This window comes from Podarcis muralis, chromosome 2, assembly GCF_964188315.1.
Source record: "Podarcis muralis chromosome 2, rPodMur119.hap1.1, whole genome shotgun sequence".
NCBI lineage: Eukaryota > Metazoa > Chordata > Lepidosauria > Squamata > Lacertidae > Podarcis > Podarcis muralis.
In genome coordinates, this window is record NC_135656.1 from 47291410 (window position 1) to 47310571 (window position 19162).

A 19162-nucleotide genomic window follows, 5' to 3' on the forward strand; every position below is an offset into this window, starting at 1 on the left:
CAAAGGGAAAAGAGCAGCAGGTCCTGTTAGCTAGGGATGATGGGAGTTGTAGTCCCAAAACATCTGGAGGGCTGAGTTTGCCTATGCCTTGTTTAGTAGAATTCCCTACTTGAAGGGCCAGCCAAGGCCTGAGGCCTCTTTGCCTCAGTAAATCCCCCTGCTCCATTATTGGCTTCTCCCTGCCTAGACACTGTAACACTGAAGAGGAAGACAATGGTAGCGGCTGCATGACCAAGTACTCCATGGCCAGCATCCAGTTGCACAGACTGGTGACTGAGGCATCCAGCCAAGCAACAGCTGCCCCAAATCTTGTTCTTCATAAAGTCCTGGGGCAAATTCTCACGAGACTTGAGGGAGATCCTACATAAGCCTCTCCCCATGTGGCCTGGCTACTCTCTGTAGGTGACTATTGCCAAGCACGGTGCTTCAGCTGCTGCCTGGCCATGGAATGCCTGACAGGGCAGCTGCCACCACTGACTTTCTCCAGGCAAGGGAGGCTTGGCTAAGAGTTGCCCTGACTGAAGCTGATTTGGGTATGATTAAAAAAAACACCATTAAAAACCCATTTCACACACACACACACACACACAGAGAGAGAGAGAGAGAGAGAGAGAATGAATATTTATTTTACAGTAAAACATTTTTTCCAAAATACACATAGGAATTTTTTTTACTCCTGAAGCCATGATGGAGGGCTTGACGCTCTGCATTAAGAGCTCAAGACTGAGAACTGTGAATGGAACAGCTAATCTCTCACCTCCACATGGAAGTATAACGGTACCTTCCCCATTCCTTGTTGTGGCTACACTTGAAATCTATACTCCATGCATTAAGAATACTGAAGAATAATTGAGGCTGTTGTTTCATGAATATATGTTGTGGTTTTTGCCCTGGTATAACCACATTTATTTAATTAATTTTGAGACACCTCAAGTGATGAGCTTCTAGGCTTTATGTTAAACATTTTAACATAAAGAATGCCAACAAAATGCAAACATTTCAAAATATCACAGCCATTCAGCATGAAGACAAAGTATCAACACACACACATACGTATATTTGTTTTCTGTGCATATGAGAAGTCTGAACTTTTGGCAATAACGGACCTATTAATGGCATTCAAATAGACAGAGCCACTGATGTTCATGTATTAACGCAGCAGCTACAACAAACCAGGAAGAATCATGTTTACTTTTATATAGTTCCAACCCTAATGTTTATTTTGTTGTGTTAACAAATTGTAGATTCATAGATTTGTATATACAAGACTTATGCACATTTGTATTTTAAACTTTATGGAATGTGTATGTTGTCCTAGGATAATACGTCATTGTGAGAGAGACATCTTTAGGCTTATAATTATAGCTGTGTGATGGGACCAGCAGATGGATTCAACTTGAAAATAATAACTGTGCCAAAGTAGGAATCTCAAGTGTTTAACTAATGTATTATGGAAGAAATTAAATATTTTAAAAAAGATTCTACCGAGTATGGATTTCATGAGCGTTACGTTCCACTCACAGTTCTCAGTGCACAGTTTCAAGCCCTGTGGTCATTTTCCACCCCAGCATCAGATATATATAGTTAAAAAGAGATATAAGGATATAAAGACCAACTCTTTTGATCATATTTTTGAGAGAAGGTTGTGAACAAGGATGAACGTGTTTGGCCATTGTGCAAGGGCAAAGAGAAGCTGCTGTGTTCTCTCTTGCTGCTTCTCTTCCAGTGCCATTGTCTTCTAACACTGCATGGTCCCACCTAATTAGGTTTCCTGTACTGAGCAAGATGACATTGTAGCCAAGAAAATAAAGCTACATTGCCTACCCATTTGGGTGGGGGGAGATAATATCTTTCTGTTACTAAGCAACTAGGCAATGCTTCCTCCTTGGCCCCTCTGCACTGCAACACTTTCATCAACCACATCAAAGTGCAACAAGATTGAGAACAGTGGCAAAAATGTGAAAAAGAGTACATTTGGATTTGAATCACCCAGAGGCAGTTTGCAATCTTATGGAACTCCTTCTTTACTCCCAAAACTTAGATGTGAAAAGAACAGTCCCGTTTTAATCATTCTGCCCTCTAGGATTTGGGAATGAAGGGGATATCTTTAGGGTTTAATTGGATTCAGGGTCTGAGTTTACTAGAGCTACATTTTGTATTCATGTTGTATTTGTTAAACTGAACAAAGAAGTCCGCCAATTAACACTTTCCCTTCCTCCAATAATGCTTTTTAAAAATTAGACATATGAATTTATTATTTTAATTAAAAAGAAATTGAGCTTGGAGAACACTCCAACCTGTTAATTGATTTTTTTTAATGATTGCTTAAATTATGTACAACTGAATAGCTCTCTGTTTTCCATTTTAATCTGCAGTGATATTGTTATCTTGTAATACAATACTAACATATGATTATATCTGCCATTAATGCAGTTAACAGTAGATGACAAATTTTATTAGGATATTTTAGGCTTAATTCCCCTCAGCTATGCTGCTATGAATCTGGAGTAACTGCGACAAAGATGATGGTACTGCAGCGGTGTAAAGTGGCTATAATTAAAAAGAATCAAGCCCTCTGTGTGTTGATGTAACAAATTATATTACGGAATATTTACATGCTACCTCCTGCAGTGAGCAGCTGGATTCCGTTTTTATCTTTTCTATTGAATGGAGAGCCACCTTGCCATTTGTAAAGTAGGAATCTTAACAGAACAGTCTCAACATTGGACTATTTATTTATTTATTCTTCCTCTGTTTGTCAACATGTGCAAGACACTAAAATATCCTCATACTATACATACGTACCAACTGTACTAAAGATTCCATATTAGCACCCACAGTATATTGGCTGTATGTGCCTCAGTATAAGGAATTCTGGTACAAAGGTGCTAAAAACTGCAGCTGAGACCTCATGATACCTCGGGAATGGAAGGCTCTGAGCAGGCAAAAGGCAGTTCTACTATTGGACATCATTCTCTCCAGACTGACATTCTTATTTGTACCAATAAGATTGTTCTCTGCTGCTGCTAGTGTTCTTTATTCTGGGAAGCTGGACCATCCCTAGCCAATGTGCAGGTGTGAACAAATAGGTTAGGGGGATCTGACCACCTTGACCTACACCTTGGGTTTGCATTAACAGGTGCAGTGGGTGGCTGCTTTTAAATTCTGCTGTGCTTTAAATTTCACCAATTAGATATTTCATGTGTTGAGCCATGCATTAGGAGTACTTCATCACATAGTGAAGCTTACTTTCACTGTGTATTAGAAGCCCTTGAGTGAAAATACCCTATAACATATCTTCAAAACTCCTTTTCCAAACCAAAAGCACGGTCAACAACTAGCTAAGCACTGGAGCAATGGGTGTGGAAAAGCTACTTCTTTACGTTTAACTTCCAGTGAGTAACAATTTACTTGCCATTAAATGGTGGTCTCACTCTCTCACTCTTCTGAGACAAGGCAATTCCTTCCTGGCTGAGATGTACTGCAGTAAAACATAACTTTAAATACAGAAAGGAACCGAAGGAATACTTACAGTGTCTTAACTGTGTAACTACTTACATGTGCATTTTATTCTTATAAGTGCTAGTTTGTACTTCCATCATCTCAATAGCAAAGATCCATTTTCATACATTGCTTACTTTTATTTTCAATCCAATTTGAAATGAAAACACAATTTATGGCATTTCTGAATATCCTTGAGGAGTTGTGTGTAAGAACTGCTCGTTTCTGTGGCTTCATGTAGTTTTTTTTTGTTTTTTTTCAATGTAGTGCCACTGTGTATTCTGTGCTGTGTATCTAACTGCTGTTTTATGAACAATAAGAGATCTAAAATATTATAGTGTCTGTTCCTTTCTAGTGATAGTAAGTTTAATCACTTCACCAGTATTAGTACACTCTACTGTAAATGGCAACAAAGTCTGTTAATTTCATATAGAAATATGAATGAAACCAGATCAACATTGAGGGGAAATAGATCAACGTTAAGGGGAAATAATTTTATCTGATGGTCTCTTTTTTAAAAAAAACAAAAACAAATAACCTGTTAAAGGTATGCTTTCTGTAATTGCTTGCTGCCATCCATGGTACTGTGAACAAGTGAATTTTTTTGTTTTGTCCTTTGATTTTGGCAAGCAAAATAACTCATTATTGATTCTCGGATAATCTGTTAATCTATGCAAGCACCCAACAGATAACCACTTTTATTTGGAAGTGAGAATTCCAACAAGTAGAAAAAGAAAAAGAAAACCAATCTTTGTATTCTCACTTTCTCACTATGTAGTAATGACACATCATATGACTTATGACATGTAACTTTTTCCTGGTCTAGAGAGTTTCCATCCCAGCACTGCCTGTTCCTTAGAATCATATCGTAGTCTCTTTCTACTTGTTAGGTCCTGCATTATTTTTCACCTTCATGACACACACAGCCAGCTACACAGAAAATATTCCCTTGATGTAGCTGTCCACATACCTTCATTCACACACACACACACACACACACACACACACACACACACATCCAAGGTAGCATCATATTCAGTTTAAAGGTAGATGTGCAGCAGATAGGGAGAGAAACTATTAGATGTCATCATACAAGTTTCCTCTTGAGATTTACAGGTACAGTGGTACCTCGGGTTAAGAACTTTGCTTCAGGATGAGAACAGAAATCGTGCGGTGGCAGCGGGAGGCCCCATTAGCTAAAGTGGTACCTCAGGTTAAGAACAGTTTCAGGTTAAGAACGGACCTCCAGAACGAATTAAGTTCTTAACCCGAGGTACCATTGTAGATATATACAGATAGTAGATACCCTACTGTTCTCTGTTTCTTATATACCACCCTTCTCTTTGGCAGCTACGTGTTGCTGTTCATTGGCTAAGAAGTCTGGACTCTTTGTCGCTTTGTACTGGTTGGACAATCTCTGAGAGACCTATTGGGGGGGGGTGTTGGAAATCCACCATTCTGGTAAGTGGATTGTGTGCCGCTCTGTGTGTAGCTTTAACCCGGTACTGCCTCATATTGCTTCTTCATGAGCTTTTACAAATTATCTTTCAAGTCATCTACAGAAACAACTTAAAAAAAAAAAAAACACCAACAGCATTTTCTAGTATTATCTAGCATTTTCCTTGGCAGTTCATTTGAACCTGATCAAACCGTTTTGGTGGGGGAAATTTTATTTCTTAGCTGTGCCTGCTTGGATTTACATTCTTGAATTTGTTCACCCTCAAAGAATGTCCTTGCATCAGTCTGGAACTTCTTTGCAGAAACTGATGCTGTTGTTGCTGCTACTATTATTGCTGCTGCCATTAAATAATACTAAAACAGTCAAGCAACTTTATCCAGTCAGTATGTATATTGATAACATTGTGAATTTCCATTTAAAAATGAAATGTTTGCAGTGCAAAAATTAACAACTAGTAGCTAAAATGTTTGAAAGACACTCCATTATTTAATTATATTGTAGTACATATGCTCTGGCATTCTATCTAATTACTTACATTAACATTCTGTGTTAGTGTGTCCACTAAACCAACTTGACTGGCTTGGTAACACCTCAAGAAGATAAAGATAGCATAACCTCTGTAGCTGATCATTTTACAAATTCACTGTACATGCTAAAACTCACTTAAAATGTAGAAGATCATGTAGGTGCATCTTCCATCTGTGCTAATTACTATTTCAGAATACTAATTTTGATCTCTACCTGATAAAAGTACATTCCAGTCAGGACAAATAAGCAAATAATAATAAAGTAAATGATTATGCTTTGGAAGTTAGTTATGGATCCAACAACAAAGACTGCAACCTTTGATTGTATTGAACTGTGCTCAGGAATTGGTTTGATATTTAAATGTTGCCTTACTGCTTGAGAGCAACCACAGCACTACTAGGTTCATCATATATGTGAGTTGGAAATTGTGTAGAAGGCCCAGCACAGTAATATTTTATTTCAGAGGAGGAACTTTCTTTAAAATGAGGGAATTAGATAAAACAATTAGATAAAACAAAACTGAAGGCAACTCACTCTGTGATGACAGTCTGAGCCACTGGATGGTGCTAGAGGCTTGGAGGCTGAGCCAGTACTTGGAAGCTGGCCCTTACAAGAGCCCAATCTACCTCAGAGCCCAAATGGGTCTTCTCAAAGGACCAAAGGGAGAGATGCTGCCATGACCTGCCAGGGGGCTCCACTCTCCCCTTTCTCCCTAGCACCGAGAAAGGCTTTCTTTCTTTCTTTCTTTCTTTCTTTCTTTCTTTCTTTCTTTCTTTCTTTCTTTCTTTCTTTCTTTCTTTCTTTCTTGAGAGAAAGGGAAATAGGGGGAGGACAGTTCTCAATATTCATTTGGGAAGAAGTTGTGGGTGGGAAAGAGGATGGTCAGGGGTGGGGATATATGTATCGCTGTCTTTTGCGGGGAAGTTGTGAGTGGAAGAGAGGGTAGTCTTGGGATGGAGATATTGTGACCTATTTGTTGGTTTAGAAGTTGAGATGGGAAAGGTTGTGCTGATGAGGAGAAACTTAGATTGACAAGGGTAGGATGTTATCATGGAGAAGGAAACTCTGGGGAGGGAAACTGAGTACCATATGATGTTACCATGGTTAATAAGCATTGTAAAAAAATAAAAATCAAAATCAAGACGTCTCCTTTAAAAATTGATGTTCTTGCCCAAATGAAGAAAATATGAATCTTAGTATTTGCACTGAACAATGAAGCATTTGGGAATGAGTGCTTTTTGCCTCTTGTTTGTTTTGTATTTTATTCTGTTATGTCTTGTGAGTTGCCCAGAGAACAGGTGTTATTCGGTGGCCTATGTGTATACAGTGGATGAGTGAGTAACTAAGAAAATAAATAAATGTCATGAGGTAGGAAATTGAACCTAAATTGTAGATCATGCTTGTGAATATTTATGAAAGCTTGTTTTCCTTTATTTGTGTACCATTTGCCCAGATCTTACGAGATTTCCTGGAGCTGATCATAACATGTGTTACAGTAAAACAAGCAACATTCTGAACACTGAGTTGCTGGTCCAAGGGCAAAGGGTGGGGTAACTGGAGACACTCCTTCCATGATATTACTCACAGACAAAGCACAAGTGGTAAACAAAAATAAGCCTTGGTTACAGCTTGTGGTTTGCCCAGTGGCAGAGGAAGGGTGGGTGGGCTGCCCCAGTGTTATCACTGGGGGGGGGGGTGACAAAATGATTTTTTTTAAAAAATGGGCTCACGAAACTTTTCAGGAGTGACGTGGTGGCATAGCTGCCTACAGGTTCCGCACTGCCTGAAATGGCTGCATGGAACTTGCGTCTGCCTACTGCCTCTCCCACAGCCGCCATACAACTGAGGGGGAGGCGGCAAAGAGGCTCCACATGGCGTAGAGGCTCGCCCCCGGATGCAGGACACGCCCCCGCACCAGGCACCCGAGTGGCTAGCTACGCCACTGGGTTTGCCTGGAATGAGACAAACCATGAGCACAGGTTCAGACATAAATCTACAACAAACCATGGCTTAGGCCCGGGTAACAAGGCAGCAGCAGGACTGGGGGAGGAACACTGTAGCCATGATGTTTGCTCTATAAACCTGCCCATTTGTCTATTTTTGCTAAAGCATGGTTTTGCTTAGTATTATGTGTGAACATAGTGAGTGTTAGTGCAGTTAAACAAACACTTGGATTTTGAGAGGCAGGGAGAATTGTGCACCCCTATGGCTTTCATGAATCATGAATTGTATGTATAGCTAAAGGATTGTGCTGAATATGCAGGATGGAGGGCATGTTCCATGTGAACAAACAGAAGAAAGAGAGAGATAGCTGGACATAATAATCAGGAACACTGATTTGAGGAGCAGCTGGAGCCAATGCTGCTGGTGGGGTTTACATAAGAAAACTTTTCATGAAGTCACCCCCTCTCTCTCCTGTGAAAGCAACATAAACATAAAACAGCCAAGTCTGTCAAGTAAGGAGACTGTCTCAGAAACCACTAGCTGGAGCTTCAGAAGGTGGGATGAAATAGGCAGGCATCTCTCCCAACCCCTGGCTGAAAACAGTGTCACTGCTAAGTAAAAGAATAGTTAGACCAGGGGGAAAGGAGACTGTCTTGCCTTGAACTGGACTTGGAAGAATCTCAGAGGCTTGAATTAATAATAATAATAATAATAATAATAATAATAATAATAAATTTTATTTATATCCCGCCCTCCCCAGCCGAAGCCGGGCTCAGGGCGGCTAACAACAATAAAACACTACAAAAGTACAACACAACACTCTAAAATCATTCATTATAAAATCAATTCAAATCAAGCCACTGGCAACCATTGGGCCAGAGCTCCGCGAAGATTGCCGAGGGAGGGGGTCAGGCTGTGCCCTGGCCAAAGGCCTGGTGGAACAGCTCTGTCTTGCAGGCCCTGTGGAAAGATGTCAAGTCCCGCAGGGCCCTAGTCTCTTGTGACAGAGTGTTCCACCAGATCAGAGCCACAGCCGAAAAAGCCCTGGCTCTAGTTGAGGCCAGCCTAACCTCTCTGTGGCCTGGAACCCTCAATATGTTTTTATTTGAAGACCGTAAGTTTCTCTGTGGGACATACCAGGAGAGGCGGTCCCATAGGTACAAGGGTCCTAGGCCGTATAGGGCTTTAAAGGTTAAAACCAGCACCTTAAACCTGATCCTGTACTCCACCAGGAGCCAGTGCAGCTGGCTGAATTCTTGAATTCTTGAAACATAATAGGGAACATGATATTGAAAGTGCATTTTACCCCCCCCCCCCCAAAAAAAAGAAGCAGCCTGGGAACAGTAGTTTGTTAAGATTGCTGGGAATTGTAGCTCTGTGGTGTCCAAATGATAGATCCCAGGATTCTTTGGGCAAATTTTGCTTTAAATGTGCTTTAAATTTATGGCATGTACACAGCCTTAATTCTGCAAGCTTTTCTTTATTATGCTCAGCCTTGGGGTTGGACTAATGGTCCTCAGGATCCCTGCCAACTCTACAATTCTGTGGTACAATGTGTGGAAATAAACCCAAGGGATGAGTTGGCACTCCTGAAATTTCTCATCGCTCAGAGATTAGAGTGCATATAGCAATACCTAGCATTATAAACATTACAGTGGTACCTTGGGTTAATTTGTTCCGGAGGTCCATACTTAACCTGAAACTGTTCTTAACCTGAAGCACCACTTTAGCTAATGGGGCCTCCTGCTGCCGCCGTGCCGCCGGAGCACGATTTTTGTTCTCATCCTGAAGCAAAGTTCTTAACCTGAAGCACTATTTCTGGCTTAGTGGAGTGTGTAACCTGAAGCATATGTAACCTGAAGCGTATGGAACCCGAGGTACCACTGTATTGAAACGATGGTAGCTCAGTAAAATAATTCCCATTATTATTTTTAATATATAATGTGTTAGATCCAGATTTGCAGAGTTCTATTGACACTGAAGGAAGGGACTGCGGAGACAATTTTCACTGGTTCTTCCTGTAATCCCCTGTACACTTCTTGGAAATGTTGGGGGAAGTAGTGTGGTGGAAAGGAGAGATTTGGGGAAATTACTTCCCCTCTTCCTTCCAGTGAGAAGCTACCACTGGATTCCAATCCAGTGAATGGAAGGAGGCCTCGAGTTCATTGGTGGAATAAGACTATATTCAACCCTTTATAATTTGTATGTTATTTACTTACATAGGCTTTTGCTAGATTGCAAGTAAACTATAGCTAATAATAGTATACAAATAAACATATCCATACTATTTTTGTGTTAAGTGAGACAAAACTTTGAACCTCTTCTTATGACCTGTGTATATGTGTATATCAAAGGTAAAATTACTGGCAAGCCTGTGCACAGTGGCCACAAATTTTGCTGAGTTGGCCATTTGCATCTGCTGACATAATCAGTATTCACATTTGTAAGAAGACATCTCAGCTTCTCGTTCTGTGAAGTTTCCGTTCAGCAAATCAAGTGGCATTGTCACACTGGCACTGATAATCCCATACCAAGTTGGACATTTTGTTTAAAAGAGATTGAAAAGTTCTGCCCAATAGCTCAGAAGCTAAATAAAAGTAAGAAAAATAGTTTTTGAGCTATTTTTAATTATAATTGTTGAAATCTATACTTCTGACATGGGTTGCCATATGCAGGGCCGTCTTACCCATAGGCACTAGGGGTGCGGGGCACCTGGCTGCCAGGCTCTCAGAGGCGCCAGGCTGAGAGTCCGGGGCCCAAGAGTTGAGTCCGGAGAAGAGGCCGCCTGTTGGTCAGAGCGCAGCAATGGGCTCTTCTGCTGCAGGCGGCTCTGCGCCGCAAGTTCGGGGGTGACCAAGCCAGTGAGACGCTGAGGCGGCCAGCCAGCTCCACCCTCCTGCGAGCCTGGCATTGGGCAACTTGGTGGGGGCACCAGGCGGATCTTTGCACCCTGGCACTGCATATGCTTAAGGCAGCCCTGGCCATACGTCTGGATATTGCCAGGCATTTCAGCGATTTTTGCCCAGATGCTGTTTACGAGGGCAGAATACCAGCTATGTCTCAGAAATTCCAGACATATGGCAACCCTAATTTAATGTAAGTGCAAAGTGATGCACATTTTGATACCTAGACGTTTTCCTTGTCAGTCACTCACAGCCACTTCAGACTCCTCACCTTAATGTGAAGTGGAAGTTTGTTTCCCTGTGTGACTTTGGGGGAAGAGAACTCCATATGATAATGAAACGTGGTTGTCCTCTTCTAACTTGAATGTATTCTCAGTGCTGTGGCTAATGCACTTACACATTTTAGCTGTAGTGCCCTAGGCTGTAAATAAATATTGTAGACGACAGGATTATTGAAAAAAAGCTGTAATAGACAGTTTATGTATAAAATAAATAGTTAACCCAAAATCAAATAAGTTTTCTTAGTTTAGAATATGGAATATGGTTTACCTGTTTTCCACTCTGTCTCCTTAGTAACAGATGCATCTGTTTATGTTCTCTTAGTCATTAAATCCAAAGTATGTAGCTGCTTCAAAATAATAATAACAGTTTCTCTGAATTGGCTAACTACTAATTGTTTACTAAGAAATCTTACAGTGATAATGAGGCCAGAAAACATGGCCATAAGTACTGTTGGTGATGCATATGCCTCTCGTTACCCTGTGCTGGTTAGCAAACATTTCTAGTCTCATCAATGAATTATTGTGCATTTAACTATATGACACAAATGGAACAGTAATCATTACTGTTTCTGATTTATTTCAGACATTTGTTTGGATTTCATAGATTGCTTGGTAACTAATGATACTTTATCCACCCTACAGCTGTAACATAATCAGCTCTGAAGACAGATAAATATAAAGAGGCTTAAACCCCGTACAGTTCTTTCACTCAGAGTCTTTTGACATCTTAAAGAATAACAAATTTTACTACTGCATAAACTTTGAAGGACTAAGATTTTGTGTTACTTTGGGTTTTTTTTGCTGCAGACGAACATGGCTACTCCTCTAGAATTTCCTGTATCACTTGGTTTACTATTTTTCCATTTAAATACTTCACCAATAAAAAAGAATCTGGAAAATAACTGCTTACCTGGGGCTCAGGGTGGATGATGTTTGCCACATGGCTTGGGCACGGTAGGTCCATGGAGGTCGCCATCTTCAAACATGGCAGGGTAGGGGAAGGTTACCTGGCGCCACCCACCTCCAGCCTCAGTGGTCTCTCTGGTATGCCAATCAGAGGCAGGGGCTTGGACTCCTATTTAAGCCTCCCCCTTGGCTCTTTATTGCTGGATTATTCATTGAACCACCCACTCTGTTAGGAACATACACAATAGTGGAACGGGTGTGTGGTGTGGACCTTGCTATGGTTTACTTAATCTCCATATTCAGTGCCAGGGAGGAATTTTCTCGTGCAAGCAAGTTGGCTTGCAGGTTTTCGCCTACCTCATAGCAACCATCATAACTGGAGGATAAGGCATTGGGCTTATCCTGGACCCCATTGGAGGGAGGGGTCCGAAAGAGGTGACTCTGTCCAGGAGTCCACAGAGGGATGGATGGGGCAACACACCTTGCCCATTGGCAGCCTGTAAGGGGTCACAGCACCCAATCCATATTAGCGGTGACTCCTCAACCTATCAGGTAGCAGGCAGGCTGCCTGATGCTGGATACATGCCCAGTGCCTTAGCCAAATCTACTATTTCCTGTAATCATTAAGGTTGTGGCCTAATTCAACCCAATACCAGTCTCCTGTGTACATTCTTGTGGCCCTCCCTGCATGTGCTGTGGCCATTATGTGCCTATGCCAGCAAACGTACTTAGCAGTGACTGCTGGGCATACACAGCTATATATCCTTGGCTGCCTTACAGATTGACCTCTGCCAGCTCTGACTACCTTTTTGGGATGCGGAGCCTGAATCCAAGATTCCACAGCTCTTCAGCTGGAAATGGTCATGTAGCCCAGGTGCCAAACACAAAGGGGCAAAGCATCCGTTTGTGCTTTCACAAGAGATGGGTAAAGGCTTTGTTAAGTTTGAGGTTGGGCAAGGGGTGGAACCCGTGGCTGCCTCATATAGAGTTGCTTTGGCTGCAAAGGGCTTCCTTCAGGACACGGGGCTCTGGATCTGCACTTCTTAGTTGGATTCACTTCTTAGAATGGAATGGACACTCTGCTTATATCATGAAGGGCCCACCACCACCTTTATCTCTACCCCTTCTGCTGCTCAAGGTAACATTTTGGCCCTTGGTGGGTAAGTGACAGGTAGTACTATGCTGTACATGTGCTTACAGGTACCATGCAGGTAACATTTACCTCGATGTTAGTGATACTGCCTATCACCATAACTGGAAGAAGAGAAGGGCAGATTCGTGATTCATGATGATCCAAGGAGAAGGATCATTCATTCCACTTGCTTTTGCAATCTTGTGAAATCTCGTCAATTTTTTCAAGTTCTCACAAAGAATGATGGCAAGAAGCAAGTGGAAATTGAAGTGAGCCAAGGGGAGTTCAGCTATCGCTAACTGAAATTAGAAATGCATTAAGGTAGTGCAGTGTGATGATACCTGTGTACCTTTCAAAGTTGTAATCTGATGGGGTTTTTTGTTCTCTTAGATTGTATTCATATCTTATTTCTTGTTTTGGTTTGTTATATAATCAGGTGGGTTTTTTATAAACCCTGGTAAATTATTTATATGTAGAGTAAATTTCTGGATTATTCATTTCTTTTTGGAAAGGAAATGCCTTTACATGAAAAATTATCCCTCACTTGCAATGGTTTGCTCAAAATGTTTATTGGACTGACCCCAAATTGCTATTTTTTGTAGAGCCTTTTAAGCAAAGGTGAAAAATCTCAAAAGGAGACAAGGTGAAAAATCTCAAAAGGAGGCAAGGAGCTGAGCTATAAATTAAAAGGAAATGCTAGTCGTATACCATAGAACAACCACTTCTTCCATCACATTTATGTGTGTTGAGACTTGGCAAAATGACTGAGCTTCAAGGCTGGCACATGATTGTTGACATGATCTTGCTAGCTTACATCTGAAATCATGATGGTCTCAGATATTATCACTATTCAATTTCTCAGAAAAGACTCAACTGCATGGGTTGCAAAGTATTTGTGTGCAACATATTTTTATCACTTATAAAACTATCAGGGAAGACTATTACATGGAGATACACATTTAAGATTATTCTTTGTGTTTTTCTAAAGGATATTTGAGCAGTGTAGAGCAATCAAGCAATATTTTTGTTAACTACTTTTCTCTTTATTTTTCTATTTTGTAAATAAAAAAAGAATGTGAAAGTTTTTTATCCATATGAATAAATCTAAACCTTCTTTCTTAAATAATTGTAGGGAATGTTTCCAGAGAGTGCAAGATAGTAAATGGTCTATATACCAACATTTTTTATGGACTTGGATTCTCTTTTGTATTCAGTGCTTTTTTAGGAAGTTCACGCACTCAGAAATTTAATTAACCTTAAATGTTTCAATAAGTTTTTTTGCTGGTTGTGTTTATGCACTGCATGTTGTAGTGAACTGGGATTGTTGGGTGTGAATACTAGAATTTACCCTCCACAGTCCTTTGATTCCCTATTTCACTGCAGGCACATTCTTGAGAACATTACTCGTTGATGGCTTATCCTAGCCTTTGAAAATTCATTGGGGGAAAGCTGAGAGTATCTGTCCAGTGTACCTGCATTTCAAAATAAAAGTAGAGGAAAATAAATCACAACCACTGTATTTAAATCACATTATAGCCATAAAGTGCTTAAAGTTAATTTTGTCCAAACATATCATAAGTCTGCATTCTGTCTGCTACCCTGTATCTATATAGCAGTCTAACAAAATTATAATGAAACATTTCTTCCACATAACTTAGTGTTTTATAGCATTGAGTGTATTCACCAGACGAGAAAAGAATGTGAAAAACAAACCTTTTTCATCCAACAAAGGAAATAGGATGGTTGACAACATGCATTTGTCTACAAAATGCAATGCAATATCTGATGAAATATGCTTTGTCAATAAAATAAATTGCCAAAGAAAATGTAATCCTTTCTGAAAATGCATTTAGCTTTTAGACTGATATAAGCTCCTTGTTCAAAGTGCATTTTGTTCTTAGAATTATTTTGGATTTCCTGTCTGTCAAAATCTACAGATAAATATTTTGCTGTATATTCTGTCACAGGGTGCATATAAACCATTTAAAAATTAATTATGTAATTGAAAGTGTAAATTCAGTTAATTCGTTCAATTCAATTGACAACACCACAATTTTAATTAAAGGTGAAATAAAAACCAAGGGCTTGGATCCAGTCTTTGCTGCCACTGGCAAGTAGCTCTAAGACACTATACCTTTGTTAGTAAATAGAGACACACCCTAAAAGGACAATTTGGGGAGCCTGTGTACTGCAGTTGGTAGTTCACATGGCATCACACAAGCCTGTATCTCTACATTTCAATACCAGACAGGCAGAATGTTATCATGCATTCCAGAAATTATTTCTTTCTGAAATCCAGTTTTTTTCCATGTTTCTGAGTACAAATCAACCTAATGGTCCACACTGTATTGTGATGGAAGTATACTAGGGTCAGCAAACTTTTTCAGCAGGGGGCCGGTCCACTGTCCCTCAGACCTTGTGGGGGGTTGGACTATATTGGGGGGGGGGATGAACGAATTCCTGTGCCCCACAAATAACCCAGAGATACAATTTGAATAAAAGGACACATTCTACTCATGTAAAAACACGCTGATTCCCGGACCGTCTGTGGGCCAGATTTAGAAGCTGATTGGGCCCATGGACTAGTGCCTTGAAATATACCAATCTGTTAATTTCATCCTCTTCCTCCAAAGAGTACTGGTCCAACCTGGTAATCAGCTAAATCTGGAGCAATAACTTCTAAGAGATTAATGGCTGCTTAATAGTTAGCTAATTATATATTGTCATAGTATTTCATGTCTTGGTAATATTCATTGTTAATTGAAGCAGAAGAAGTCTCATGGGGCTTCCCTCCAGTGGGAGGGAGAGGCAGGAAAACTCAGGCCACTTCAATAGCCAATGGATCAATCCCCTTATAGAGGAGGCACCACTCTCAAGAAGCACCATCCTTCTTGCCACACACAGTGAACAATACAGAATTAGTGAGTTGCCTTTAGGATTGGGAGGATACCTTTGATTGACCTGCTGTTGTCTTTGTTTTTGCCTAGTCCACACTGTTCAGATTGGGGTACAGGTGGATAATTGACTTCTACTTGATTTTAGCTTGCTGCTACAACTTGACATTTAGAGTGGGGAGGGAACTAAGGTAAGCAGTGGAGACACGCTTGGGTTAACAACCTCACATTGCTGTCCTGCTTGAGGGGTTCTTTTGTCTGAAGTTCTTAGGACCTGAAGGAACCACCCTGCTGAGGGTGGGGAAACGGACTTCCTTACTCATCTTCAGGTGATTTGACTATGAGATCAGGAGATTGCATTTGACCCATAGTTGCCCAAGACCACAAATAAACATATTGAGATGCCCTTTATTCCAAGCCTGATGTTATTTGTTGCTCATTACTACATAGCTTTAAGTACTTGTTAATAAAGTTGTGAAGTTACACCGTATACCGTATTTTTCGCCCTATAGGACGCACTTTTCCCCCTCCAAAAATGAAGGGGAAATCTGTGTGCGTCCTATGGGGTGAATACAGGCTTTCGCTGAAGCTTCGAGAGTGAGAGGGGTCAGTGTGCACCGGAAGCTATCAGCAAGCCTGGGGAGCCCGTGGGAGTTCCCGCAGGGTGCCCCGCGTGCCGGGCAGACATCCGCAGCGTGGGGAGCCCTGCGGGAACTCCCGCAGGGCTCCCTAGGCTGCGGCTAGCAGCCTGCTGCACGGAGCGCGGGGCGCGCTGAAGCAGAGCGCCCCGCGCTTCGGGCAGACATCGGCCAGCCCCACAAGCTTGGGGGACAGCGGGGAGGCGCAGCGCCGCCATCCCGCTGTTCCCCGACCTGGTTTGGTTTCCCCGACCTGGTTTTGGGGGGGAAATAAAGGGGGGGAATTCCTTTATTTCCCCCCAAAAAAACTAGGTGCCTCCTATGGGACGGAGCGTCCTATGGGACGAAAAATACAGTACTTGCCTTACAGGTCTTTGTTCTAAGGTTGTGCAGGCAGCATATAGCTGTGGAGATATGTCATTTTTAAATATGTAGTCCTACAGTGGTTCCAATATCTTTGTAAATAACTAATAATAATAATAATAATAATACATGATAAAAAACAACACTTTAGCCAGAACTTGATCATGCTGTGGAGACTTTCCAATAGGTACTTATTACTGCCATAATCTTGGATATCAATCCAGAATACCTTTCCACAACATTCCATATGTAGTTTGCAGTCTCTGTTGTGTACTTGATCTGCTAACATATATAATAAGGGGAAAGCATGTGCAACACAACAGTAAATCATTTGGGCTTTGGCTGGATATAGCAGCTACCCAGTTGTTTTATATTTACAATAGTATGTTTACAGTATTTCACTATTTTTCTGGTAAACAATATAAAGAGATTAGATCAATGTAGGGAAAATACATCTTCAGTGAAACAGCCCTCAGGCTCTGAAGTAAGGCTGCCTAATTTTTTTTCATGCCTTTTTAATGCATATTACACTCTTTTTCAGGATTTGTTACAGGTAGGTAGCCATGTTGGTCTGCCTTAGTTGAAACAAAATTTTAAAAATCCTTCCAATAGCACTTTAGAGACCAACTAAGTTTGTTATTGGCATGAGCTTTCGTGTGCATGCAAGTGTATCTGAAGAAGTGTGCATGCACACGAAAGCTCATACCAATAACAAACTTAGTTGGTCTCGAAGGTGCTACTGGAAGGAAATTTTTTTTTTAAAAAATCAGCATTTGTCATTCATGCATGAAAGATGCCTATTTTGTGTATCATCCCTTTCTAAAAAATAAGTTAGGTTTGTTCAGTTTTTATTCATATATTAACCTAGTTTATGTAATTCTTTCCCATTCTAGTCTTCTAGTTTCTCACCTAAAATCTGTGGATAATTCTGCTTCCTCCATTATTAAACAGCTCACTGCTGTGTTCATGTATCTCCTGTGTACTGTTTCCTTTGCTAGCTCCGAATTTCATCTTGCATTCCTTTGGTAATCTCGCAGTGGTTTGGCCCCTCTTTTTGATCACCTTTCTTCTGGTAATGTCCAAGAATAGAAAAATATTTCCTATATTAATTGTCCACAGCACTATTCTGTCAAATCTGTGATTCTGAGCATATTTATTGCATTTCTTTACATGTTTTTTGCAAATCACTTAAAGGCTTTCTGTTAAGAAAGCAGTAAATAAATAAATATACTCTAAAAGAACATCTCACAATGTATTTTTTATCTGCCTTTCTGTCTTATATTTTTAAGTTTATTTTCTTGAGGGCTCCTTGGGGAATTGGGATATATTTATTTTCTGGCTTAAAACTATTATGTTTTTCATTTTCAGTCAGGATGTAGCTTTCAGTTTCCATGAGGTTAAGGCTCTGTATGCCCTATTGACTTTACTGTTGACCCGTACCCTAGAAAGATTTTTAAAGATGTCATAAACCAGTAATTTGGTTTAGATGCTGAAGAAATGTTTTATTTTGATCTCTATTTTTCCTTAATGAAATGGCAGAAAATATATACATATTCATAATGATTGTATTAGCTTTAGGTAAAGATTTTTTAACTGGTTGAAGGTTTTATACTTCTTAATCTGAATGCATTTCTGTAAGTTTTAATTTCTTTGTATACCAGTTTTTGATAAAGGGTAGTTTATAATTAGAAAACACCAACGATGAAATGTTTTTCTTCCTTGTTGCAGTATCTAGAGGTAAACCCATTCTGATTAATATGGGGTTCAGAACAGCAATATCTCTTATGCATGCTTTAAAGGACATCATCAGGTGAATTTTAAAAAATAGATGAAGGAAAATAAAGAAGAAAAGTTAAAAGTGGTAGACAAAAATGAGTTTTCTAGATTAATCACTCAAAATTAGTCTACTGCTAATTTGAATGAAAATGACTACCTGTGAACTGCTATTAATATGCAGTTTATCAAACTTAAATAGATTGCATACAAACTCAATTGTTTCTTCAAACATGGTTTTGAAGTAACAATTATGAATGTACTTTGAAGATAGTAATTTGTGAACCCTTTAACTAGGAGACAACATATTATCACCTGGATGAGGAACTTGGTACAGTCCATTTATTTTCATGCAATGGAAGTGCCATTTATAAAACCATTAAAATGTAACCTTGAAATTAACATGATGAACCTACAAGGAATAATTAGACAGACAAAAAGAAATGGACTTATACAAGTGGAGGGCTACTTCTTATGCAAGCTTCTAAAATACCTGCTAATGAATAATTATTTTAACGAGACTGTGAGATTGCATTAACTCATATTAATGTGGTTTAATTGCTGGATGCCAGTGACAAAAAGTTCATTCTCAGATAGATATGTTAAGCAGTGATGTTATATTTTAGGTACTATTTCCCAGCTAGGAAATCTATACTTCTAAGTCTCCAAGCTCATATTCTGGTGGGAAAGTATATGTTATTGATGAAACTGAACCTTTTATATTGGTGCCTGACCAGTGTGCTCCCATTATTTTACCATTTACTCCATTTTTGCAGTTATGCAGTAAACTATCTGCATCTAACAGTAATAAACAACAATATAATAAAACAATTATCAAAA

General features: G+C 40.0%; 1 protein-coding gene across 12 annotated transcripts in view; it reads left to right on the top strand.

Annotated features, from left to right (window-relative positions):
* Positions 1 to 19162, top strand: part of TENM2 (teneurin transmembrane protein 2) — a 753358-nt gene that overhangs the window by 49228 nt on the left and 684968 nt on the right. For 11 of the 12 annotated variants that reach the window (XM_028717464.2, XM_028717467.2, XM_028717466.2 and 8 more), the window contains exon 2: positions 4852 to 4962. The exons of the other annotated variant lie outside the window; for it this stretch is intronic. The gene's annotated coding sequence lies outside the window, so the exon portion shown is untranslated. The remainder of the gene's footprint in view (positions 1 to 4851; positions 4963 to 19162) is intronic. 12 annotated transcript variants of the gene reach the window in all.